The sequence below is a fragment of the Rhinolophus hipposideros genome, assembly GCF_964194185.1.
Source record: "Rhinolophus hipposideros genome assembly, chromosome: 10".
Lineage (NCBI taxonomy): Eukaryota > Metazoa > Chordata > Mammalia > Chiroptera > Rhinolophidae > Rhinolophus > Rhinolophus hipposideros.
The window spans coordinates 10,966,299-10,977,219 of record NC_138056.1 but is presented as its reverse complement, the minus strand read 5'-3'; the positions used below and the strand labels follow the sequence as shown (position 1 = coordinate 10,977,219).

Below are 10,921 nucleotides of genomic sequence, written 5' to 3'. Positions count from 1 at the left end.
TTATTTTAAATTGGCCATTTATGTAGAAATGATAGTTTTTTTATTACTGTAGAGCACATTCTGGTCCCTGGCTAATTATCGTGGAGGTTTCTGTACTGGGGGCTCCTTTCTCGCCCACAGAACCAAGTGATTACTGTCTCCTTCCTGTACTCAAACCCCACATGGATCATTTCTCTAATATCATGTATTCAGAAGGGCAATATTCCCTGTAGGGCCTCGTAAGGAAGGTTGCTCTGGTTGAAATATGTCATTTTTACTGTTTGGCATTCAATAGTCCTTTCTATATTTGGAAACTCTCAAGACAGGAGGCAGATAGGATCAGACTCCCACTCCTGAAGTGAAAGGAGGTCCCATTTCTACCCCTCAAGACCCTCAAGGCGTGTGGATGTAGGGTATCAGTGGATGTAAGACGTCCATGGTGCGTGTAGTATATTGAGGGCTGTAGAATATCTGTTACCAAAAAGGACTTGAACTGCAGGGAGTGATAAAAAGGTTTAAGGTCAGTTAGAGATGATATGTGATTGGAGGCTTCAGAGGGTGGCGTGGTGCCTGGTGTGGGGGGCTTTGTCCAGCAGCTGAGCCATGGTGCGTGCCCAGGGGCAGCAGGGCTAGCCATAGCAATGCAGGATGCCCAAAGGCGATGCTGCCCTGTGATGGCAGCCTGCATGAACCATTCTTGTGGCAGGCTCTTAGCAGAGCCTGGCCTCTCTTGGTTTGTGTCTCAGCTGGGTTCTCTAGGCTTCTCCAGTTTATGAGCTACCAGACACCTTTCTAACAAATTCCTTTTCTGCTTGGGTTAAGGACGCTAACTTGTACCGCAGCCTCGATTCCTTATTCTGTAGGCTGTAGACCAGGGGATTCAGCACGGGGATGACAATGCCGTAGAACACAGACAGGACCTCGTTATAGGCGGAAGCACTTTCGGGGTTGGGTTGGCCGTGGACCTGGAACACAGACCCACAGAAGAGGGGCAGGGCAGTGAGGGGGGAGGCGCAAGGGGAGAAGGCCTTGTGCTGGGCCTCCAAGGACCTCAGCCTACTGATTGTGACCAGGATGTAGGAGTGAGATAACTGACAATGGGGACGGTGACGAAGACAGAAAAGAAGAGCACGATGATATTGGCCACAGTGGAGTCTGAGCAAGCACAGGGGGCATGTCACAGAAGTAGTGACCTGTGATGCTGGACCACGGTAGGGCAGGACGAAGGCATTCCCTGTCTGCAGAATGGAAATGAACATCACATAGCATAGGTAATCACCACCAGCTGGACACACAAGTGCTTGGACACAGTGGGATGGGAGAGGAGAAGGTGGCAGATGGCTATACATCGGTCACAGGCCATGATCGCTGGGAGCAGATACGCCCCTGTGCCATGGAGGGTCACGAGGGCCATCTGGACCACACAGCCCACAAAGGCGATGGACTGGTCAGCGGTGAGAAAGCTGATCAGCAGCCTGAGGGTGAACAGGGAGGAAGTGCAGATGTCAAGGAAGGAGAGCACACCCGGGAGGAAGTGCATGGGGGTGTGGAGGGTGGAGCTGGCGGCTATCAGGTCTGTCACACCCAGGGGGCGCATCAGTCACCAGACATCAGCAGGAAGATGGCAAAGAGGAATTGTTGTTGGTCTGCCCGGTCTGTGAGGCCCAGCAGGATGAACCTCGTCACTGGTGTGATTCTGCCCCAATGCCATGCCACTGGTGTGTTTCCCACATGGCAATGAACAAGAGGCAGAGAAACAAAAATGTTAACATTCTCATCAGAGGTAGCCTTTAACCTCTTCTACAACTGAAAAACGGATGTATCAGACTGCCCTAAATCCCACATCAATCCCATCGTGTCACACTCGCGCTTATGTGCTCAGGGTTCCCTGTCCCTCTTAGGATAATGTCTAAATTCTTTAGCCTTCCAAATGTCCTCTGTGAAACACCTCCATGCTACCCTGCTCTCAGTTTACCCTCTAGAAATTCTGAACAACTTCTACAAACACACCACGTTATTGCAAATGTCTATGCCTTTCCATGTTTTATACATTCTTCTTGGATGGTCCTTTGGTCTCTCCAAAGCCAGCTTAGAGGTCTGTTCCCTTTTCCTCTTCCCTAAATTTCACAGATACTCCTTTAGTTGAAGTAATGGCACTATAATTTCACATTAAAAAAATGCCAGTCCATCTTTCCTATTGGATTTTCTTACTCCTAGTAGGAGGAGAGTTACTTAACATCTCAATAATTTGTGCCCTAATATCTATCACCGTGCCTGATGTCAATGAATGAATATAGATTAATTTTCAATTAGATGAGAAAGTCTTCCTCACTTAGATAATATTGCAACTTGATCCTTTCAGTTGTTCTATCCCAAACCTTCTAGCCATTTTTTAATTTATTATTTTTTTAAAATTTATTTTCCAATTACAGTTGGCATACAATATTATATTAGTTTCAGGTATACAACATAGTGATTAGACAGTCATGTAACTTATGAAATGATCCTCTTCTAGCCCTTTTGACCCTTTTTTATCTCATTCCTCATCGAACCCCTCAGCAAATCATATTGGCTCTACCTTCAAAATATACACTGACTTCCCGCCCTTTCTTTGTGAGACACCGAAATATCTTGCTTGGGTTGTTGCAATTGCTCTTGATTGGCATCCCACGTCCCTAGTATGAGGAATAACCATAGTGATTGTTAACACATGAGAGCAAGCGAGAACCCTCACAAAGGCCCTGAAAGCCCCACTCTGCTGCTCCGTAAGTCTCTTTACTTCTCTCTTCTCTCTCCCTTTCTCACCCTTGCTTACTCTGTTCTACCTACATGTGCGCCCTTGGTCCTCTTAGACATATCAGGTGTGGCTGAGGACCTCTGCACTAACTGGCCCCTCCCCTTGGAATACTCTTGTTTCGGTTAGCTCTATGACCCCTTCCCTCATCTCTTTTAAGTTTTGGCTCAAATGTCATCTGTTTGTGAAGCCCTCCCAAAGGATCTTATTTAAAATGAAACCCCTCCCCTGCCCCAGCACTCACTACCCCTCTTTTCTGTTTAATTTTCTTCCTCATAGGACTAATTCTTTTCTAACATGCTATATACAAGACTGATTACTTTCCTTTATGAACTCTATGCGGACATTAGAATGCAAGGACCATGAAGCCAGGCATTTGTGTCAATTTTGTTCATTGCTCTATCTCCAGTGACTGACACATGGTAGGCTCTCAATAAACAGATGTTGAATGGGTGAATAAAAGCTGTAACGAAGATACAGAGTGTCTTCAAGGCAAATCAGGCTGCAAAGAGGATAGTTAGATGGTGGTGAGTTCACAATTTCACATGTCCAAAGGTGATAAAAATTGGAGAATAATTAGGATAAAAATTCGGTAAGAGTATAATTGAGAGATGAGGCACTGGATTGTGAAACCCAATACGGGCTGAAAGCCAGGGCCTTGTTGTCATAGCAGTAGAACCTGACTCGAGGGGTTCAGCTGGTTATCATGCTAGGTGAGCTGAACACTCCAGGGAGGAGGACCCATGTCCCCTTCTTCCTGTCCTGAAGTTTTGGCCCAAACCCCTGAATCCACAACCCTCCTCTTGAATCTCTGAAAATCATAAATTTGTAACTTCAGTTGCTCTGGAGGCTTTAGGATGACTCTTCTCATGTGGATATACACTTTGCACCTTATACTGGTAATTTGTGTAAGATGTGTCTATATGATGATACTTTTTATGGCTACTGAAAAATTGGAAGGATTTTAATTACCAAGTCTTTTTTGAAAAGATAAAATCAAGGCAATGCAAACTAGAACGTCTAATTAATAAAATGAACGAACCAAAGTAATTTTGTTACATACATGAACCCATTTATTATAGGTTAGCAATGTTTCAAATTGTGGAGCTTCTATGGGTCTTTCAATTCCTTCACTCTTCTGACGGCAGACATTACTGTGACGACAGAAGTGGCGTTGCAGGTCCAGACACCACCAGTTACTGTTCCCACCCGGGAACCACGATTTGACTGTTCGTCTTGGTTTTGCCACAGAAGGAGCAAGTGTATTTGGTGTGAGGGCTGATTTCAATTTTCTTCACCATTTTTCTGAGGGAGATGCCATAATTGGTCCTGTATTTACCAACAATTGCGACCTCCTTGGTGCATTTAGCCAAGTCAGAACCAAGATGGTAAGTTTTCGTAACAATACTGTTTAGTATGAACTTGAGTACATATTTGAATATATACATATTGAATATGTATACTATTTAAGGTGTGTGAAACAATTAAGCGTATCTGCATAATTTGACGAAATATGGAGGATGATTAACTGAATCAAATGAACTAAATTTATTTGACTAAAATAATTTGACTGCTAAAATGCAGAAGAACATTTGATGTATTAAATATAAACATTTTAATTTAGTACTTTTCAGGAATTGTTTAAATGCTTATGAAGGCCTGTGAAGGGTTGGGAAATCATGTACATTAAATTTGTAATTGTAGTTTAAAAAGTTTAAGAGCATTTAATTAATCAAATTTATAAATAGTGTTTAAATGTCTAAGAGAATGTGCTTCTGAGGATTTTTTTTTTTTTTGGTGACTTTACTTTGAATTATTTAAGGGAATTTGATTGTAAACACTGCTTAAATTATTTGGGGGGATTTAATCTATTAAATTTTGGGGCTAAGGGATCATTAAGCAAAGATTAAATGTGATTTTTTTGAAGTTTTAACAACACTACTAGATGTACAATTAAATTTATTATATTTGGAAATTGCATTTAATGGCCTAAGAAAAATTAAGTTCTAAATTCACAACGTAAAATATTATAATCAATTAACAAATGGATTTGGATAATCCTTTCCATGAACAAAAGATCTGGACATTAAAAAATGTCGCTTGTAACACAGCACTTTGTGGGAACTCAAATACTTGTGGATTTGAATGTGCTGAGAGGAGAAACAAGAAGGAGCCACAGGATTGAGTCCTTAATTCTCTGAGGTGTGGGGTTTGGGAGCACAGAGTGGTGCAGGGAACTCTCCCAGGAGCTGCCAGACCTGGGAATGGTCCCAGTTCTTCCACGCTTTGTAGTGTGACACTGGGCAAGTCACTGGGAAAGCTGAGTCCTATGTATTCATCTGCGAAGTCCAGAGGACAACACTTGGCTGGGCTTTTGGGATTTACGGGAGGACTTAGATGGTAAAAATGGAGATGCTTTGAAAAGAATGAAGTGCTTAATAATGCTGGGTGGTTTTGGAGTGAGGAAGAAATATTATGATGGAGGAAACAAATATTTGTGGTGCAGGGTTCACTTTAATGGGGCTCTGGTGCCTGCCCAGTCTGCCCTTTGGGTGTGTCGTCCTTGGAGGTGCCCGGATGATCCCTGGCCCATGTCCGAAGCTGGCCACTGTGGTATGGGAGAGCCACCTCACTATAGAAAATTTCCCCTGGTTTTGAGTACTCTTCTAATCAGTTTCTGAATCCTTGACTAAAGATTGCTCCTAGCCTGAATCACAGAATGTCTCTCATCCCTGCATAACTTTTTAAAAGCCTGTGACTTCCCAACATTCCCCAAGCCATTTCAGACCTAACTCTTGGATAATTCCATCCCAGAGACCAAATAGGCTTTAACATTCCCCCAGGCCAGTATACTTGTTGATTGTAATCATTGAAGCCTACTGTTCTTTCCAACCCATTCTGGGCCCAGCTCCTGGACAATTGACGCCTAAGTGACTGGTTGAATGGCCACAGGCTCTATAGAGCTAATGGATTTATTAATTAAAATCTATTTTTCCTCATTTAGGGGCCTTGGGGATACAGAGGATACCCCAGCAAGATTGCCAGTCACAACCAAAGAAGCCAATATGGTCTTCCAGGTGGATCTCGAGACCCCTTCCTCTCATCTAAGATCAGATAGGGTAGAATTCTGTGAATCCCCCAATAGATAGGGACAGCTCTATGCCCCTGCCAAGCAGGAAGCAGATACAGAAAACCAGACCTCCTGTCCCTCAACTTCCCATAGAGATGTTATAGGGAATCAAGTCTCTCAAGGGAAAAACAAGGCAGGCAGTTAGCGATAGGCATTGGGTTTCTGCATTACTGCCCAAAAGACCTCCCCTCTCTGTCCAAAACTTCCCCATTTCAGTGTAATTATCTACACCTATGAGGAACAAATGGGTATCAAATACCCAACTTGATTAAACCGGCTATTTACACCTGTGCAGTAGAGGCCACAACGACATTCATTTCACCTGGGTTTCATTATACCATCATTATAAAATCATACCTATGCCTGGAAAGTTTATTATAACAGACTGAATTCTGGGAAGAAACATGCACAGTCTAAAAAGATGAGGGAATAGCCTCTTGTCAATCACAGGTGTCAATCAAGTGGTCCCACGCCTGGAAAGGAACAGTCCATTCTAGAGAAAAAAGGATACAAACTCCAAGACCTTGCCAGTCAGGCCCCTTTTTGAGCCTTTTGACCCTCTTCTTTTGCTCGGAGCCTGCTCCAAACCCTTTGGAGTGTACTTTTGCTCCTAATAAACTGCTTTCACCACTTTATTTCTGTGTGTCAATCAATTACTTGTTCAAAATGCCAAAAACCTGGACACCATGCTGAGAAGAGCCCACTCTCCGGTAACAACTAGGCCTGCCAGCCCTGGGGCCTCCTGGGAGGGGACCTGCTGCAGGCCAAGTTCAGTCACAGTCTCTGATCTGCCTGGAGCCACCTGGCATGAGCCACAAAACCATCCAGAGATAGCTGCCACCTGCACTGTGCTTGGAGATGCCTTGAGAGGCCAAGCCCTGAACCAAGGCCAGCTGTTGTTAGTGCTGGGCTTAGGGGCTGCTCAGCCAGACATGAGGGACATGCTGAAGCCAGGTGCTGCTTGTTTGGGTTTTATACACTTTTGAGAGATTTTAGGAAAGTCCCCAGCATGAGCCAAAGCAGGCCATTTATATGGAAAAGCCACTGGAAGCAGCTTGGGTGTGCCTGAAAGTTGGGTAGGCGGTGGTCTCAGGGAATCAGTAGAGTGGCAAAGATGAAAGATGATAGCCAATTTGATGGATACTCAGAAGTTGGGTCTGCCTGTGTGCAGACGCAGGGAGGGGGAGGGCTCAACAAAGAAATAATGGTTTCCACCAGCTCCTCCATCTGGGAGAAAGCTGCCCTTCTAGCCCTCACTCTGAAGCCAGATAATTCAGTTACTCTAGCCCTCACTCTGAAGCCAGATAATTCAGTTACTCCCTGGATGTCCCTGGCGCCTTTTGAGCTGCTGCCTCAGCGTTGGAGCTTGGAGTGAGCGAGTCCGCCAGTGAGTAAGTGCAGCTGCCCTCTGTCTTAGTCACAATCTCTGCTAGTTTTCACAGCCAGAAGTTATGGGGACTTCTCTCCTCGGCACTGAAACCCTGGGTTGGGGAGTGGCTGGGACCTCCTGATTTTTAATGGTCACATGAGTGTGGGACCAGCCGGTTCAGTGTCTCTGCCCCTCCTGTCAGTCTGGAGGTGGCTTCTTCTGTATGTCCATAGTTGTAGGGCTTCTATGTAGGGTTCAGCTGGACTTCAGGCGATTCTCAGTAATGGTTGTGCCGTGTAATGGTTTAGTTGTAATTGATGTAGTCCTGAGAAGAGGTGAGCACAGTGTTTACCTACTCTGCCATCTTGACCAGAAATCACAATGGGACTTTTTATTTATAATTGGGTGTAATTTGGCAACATTTTTCTTAAGGATTTTTGCATCTATTATCATGAGAGAGATTGACCTATAATTTACTTTTCTTATATGTTCTTCTGACATTATGGATTTGGGTTATGCCAGCCTTATAAAAGGGTTGGGAACTGATTCCTTTTACTCCTGCCTCAATGTTTGGAAATTGCACTTGTGAAGACTTCTGAACCAGGAGTTTGCTTTGTGGGAAGGGTTTTTTTTTTTTTTTATATGGATTCAATTTCTTGATGAATTATAGAACTATATAGGTACTTTTCTTGTGTAAGTTTTGGTAAATTTGGTAGATATTGGAGCTACTGAAGTAAAGTCCACATGGGCTTCATTCCTACTTCTACAGGTGGAAGGAAACCTAAAAGTAGGTGAGGAATCCCAGGTGTGATTAATGGACCCAGGTCAGTGTTTTGATGGTGTGTGGCAGGAAGTTATAATGAGTGTGAGAGAGGGCAAGGGCATATAACTGTGTATTTACAATGAAATTAAGATTTACCTCTAGATGCATTTAAAATTCTTCTAGTAGCTGTGTGTCTCTGATAAGGTTAAGAAATAATAACACTAAACATTCAGCTTATTCCGCATTTTTTGAGCCACAGTGGGACTGGGAAATTGGGAGCAACAACCTGGTATTTCTAACAATGTTTTAAAAATTTCCTTGTTTTTCCATGGTGGCATAAGCTCATATCAGTTTGGCCATATAGAAAAACAGATATTCTTTTGAATGTCTTTAGGTGTAGGTCTCTATTAAGGTAACTTGTTGAGTGAGCAAGTAAAGCCCCCCTGGAGATATAGGTGAAAGGCTACATGGCATTGGATAGAGGAAATTTGTGATTGAAGGTCCGAGTCTAAACATTCTGAATACAGGGCAAAGGAAATCATCTTATAATTCTTGAATTACATACAACTGATTGAAAAAGCTATGGAGGTAAGGATGAAGAATTCAACTCTGGGAATTGGGGTATAATCTGAGGAGATTGGCTCATTAATCAGTTTTGGTAATTTCTAGGGAGGGACAGAAGAAATGGTAATGGGACAAGGGACTTGAAGGTATATGACAATAGTGATGGTAATGATTGATCACAGAATCTAAGCTGAGTAAGGAGGAAGTGAAGAGGTTGAGAGACTTGAATTCCAGGTTCCTGCTCAAATGTCATCTTATTAGAGAGAATTTTTCTGATCTTACTTGAATAGCAATGCCCAACTCCTTATTTTCCCTCCCTCTTATTTTTTATATCACTCATTACCATCTGCAATAGAATATGCTTAGTTATTTTTTCTGGTCTGCTTTCTCCACAAGAATGCAAGATCCATGAGAACAGGAATTGTCTGTTTTGTTCACCGATGTGTTCCCAGGGCCTAGAGGGCACTGGAGCAGAATAGATGCTCAATAAATGCGAGGCATGAATAAATATATAGATCAAACAAACAAAAAAAAGCAAGTCACGTAACCAGATGTCCAATATAATCCTGTGTGTGTATACCGTGTTTCCCTGAAAATAAGACCTAGCCGGACAATCAGGTCTAATGCGTCTTTTGGAGCAAAAATTAACATAAGACCCAGTATTATATTATATTATATTATATTATATTATATTATATTATATTATATTATATTATATTATATTATGTTATGTTATGTTATATTATAAAGACCTGGTCTTATATTATAGTAAAATAAGACCGGGTCTTATATTAATTTTTGCTCCAAAAGATGCATTAGATCTGATTGTCCAGCTAGGTCTTATTTTGGGGAAAACTTGATATATGTGTGTGCATGAACAATATACCTAAAGGCCTATAAAAATACATGCTGAGGTGTTAACAATGGTTATCTCAAGGTAGGGAGATAGTGGTGGGACTTTCACTGTATGCCAAAGTCTGGTCTTAATCCAGATGGATTTCTGAAATGGAGGCTAGTAAATCCAAATAGAAACAAAGATTCTAGGATGCAGGATCCAAGGGAAAAGATAACCTGTACATGTATTTTGCACATTCCCTGAAGGTTTGAATCAGTATTTGAGATGATATAACATATCCCATTATGCACAGGAAAAGCTATAGATGAGCGATGTCAGTTCTGCAAGAAAAGACAAAGACCTAGAGAGAATAAAAATAAGAATTTCTGAATTGGATGACTTTAGGATTTTTAAACTGTAAATTTGGGTGTGTGGAACTTTTCTGTCTTCTGATTGAAGGTGAAATTAATCAGTAAAGCGTCTCTGCCTGGGGAAGGAGCTGTAGTGAAATGGTTAATGGAAAAATACAAGATCCAGGGATTACAGACACCGGTTGTTCTAGACAAACAATTAGATTGTTCAACTGGGAGAATGGGGCATATTGTACAAAGTTTGGAGAAATTTTAAATGGGCATGTAGGTCCCCACTAGTCTTGGTATTCAAGTTTGGTTGTTTATACAAAGGATTCATTTACGCTTGAATGGATTGCTGTCTTCCTTTGGTATCTGTTAGCCAACTGGGATTAATTTGTTTCTAAAACAGTACAAGGTTTTTTGGTTTCACCTAGGAGAGTGAATGGGTCTCTGTCTTTCAAGGTTGCACATTTTTCGGCATTTCGGTCCAGGCAGAGATAAGAACTCCAGGGCCGCAGAATACAATAGGCTATTCTTGGACCTCAGATGTGACTGAGCACCAGAGTAGCCTCTGTTCTTGACCCTACATCCACCTTGAAGCGGGAACTTTGTTATCATTTTCCAGAAAGCAAATTTAATGCAACAAAAGATTAATGAATAACGACAGTTTTACTGAAAATATTTTGGGGAGACTGAAAGTTCTGCGAGTCCCAGGGGGATAGTTTTGATCTATGACAAAACCTAATAAAAATTCCCATTAGTCATAAAGGAGAAAGGTTTCACATTCCCGTCATCCCTTTTCTTTGTATTCTTAAGCAAAACAATCGAATCCCTTTTAAAGTCTCCAGTCTCTCATTCTCCCATTTACCCCTCTCTGCCTGCAAGGAAGGACCCCCTGTAGAATCCTCTCCCCTTAGAAAGGAGATAGAGTATGGAGGCCAGCTTGGGGATTTGTTGGGTCCCACCTGATAGCTTTATAGTTTAAAAGGAAAAGAGAAAGGGTGGAATTTCCAGTTTGAACCCTCTGCTGCTTCCTTCTTCCTCTGAGTCACTAATGGCTCCCAAACCCCCAAAGGGGCATCCCTGGGTAAATTCCCCATATCTTTTCACCTTACTTTTCAGGTGAAGACCCTG

At 42.4% G+C, this 10,921-nt stretch overlaps 2 pseudogenes across 2 annotated transcripts; both read right to left on the bottom strand.

The window, feature by feature from the left end:
* Window positions 1–771: 771 nt before the first annotated feature.
* On the bottom strand, window positions 772–1,690 carry LOC308504324 (olfactory receptor 5G9-like; annotated as a pseudogene). The gene has a single exon. The product of its transcript is annotated as an olfactory receptor 5G9-like (transcript).
* Window positions 1,691–3,883: 2,193 nt separating this feature from the next.
* Window positions 3,884–4,221, bottom strand: LOC308503344 (large ribosomal subunit protein eL43-like; annotated as a pseudogene). Its single transcript has one exon. The product of its transcript is annotated as a large ribosomal subunit protein eL43-like (transcript).
* Window positions 4,222–10,921: the final 6,700 nt, after the last annotated feature.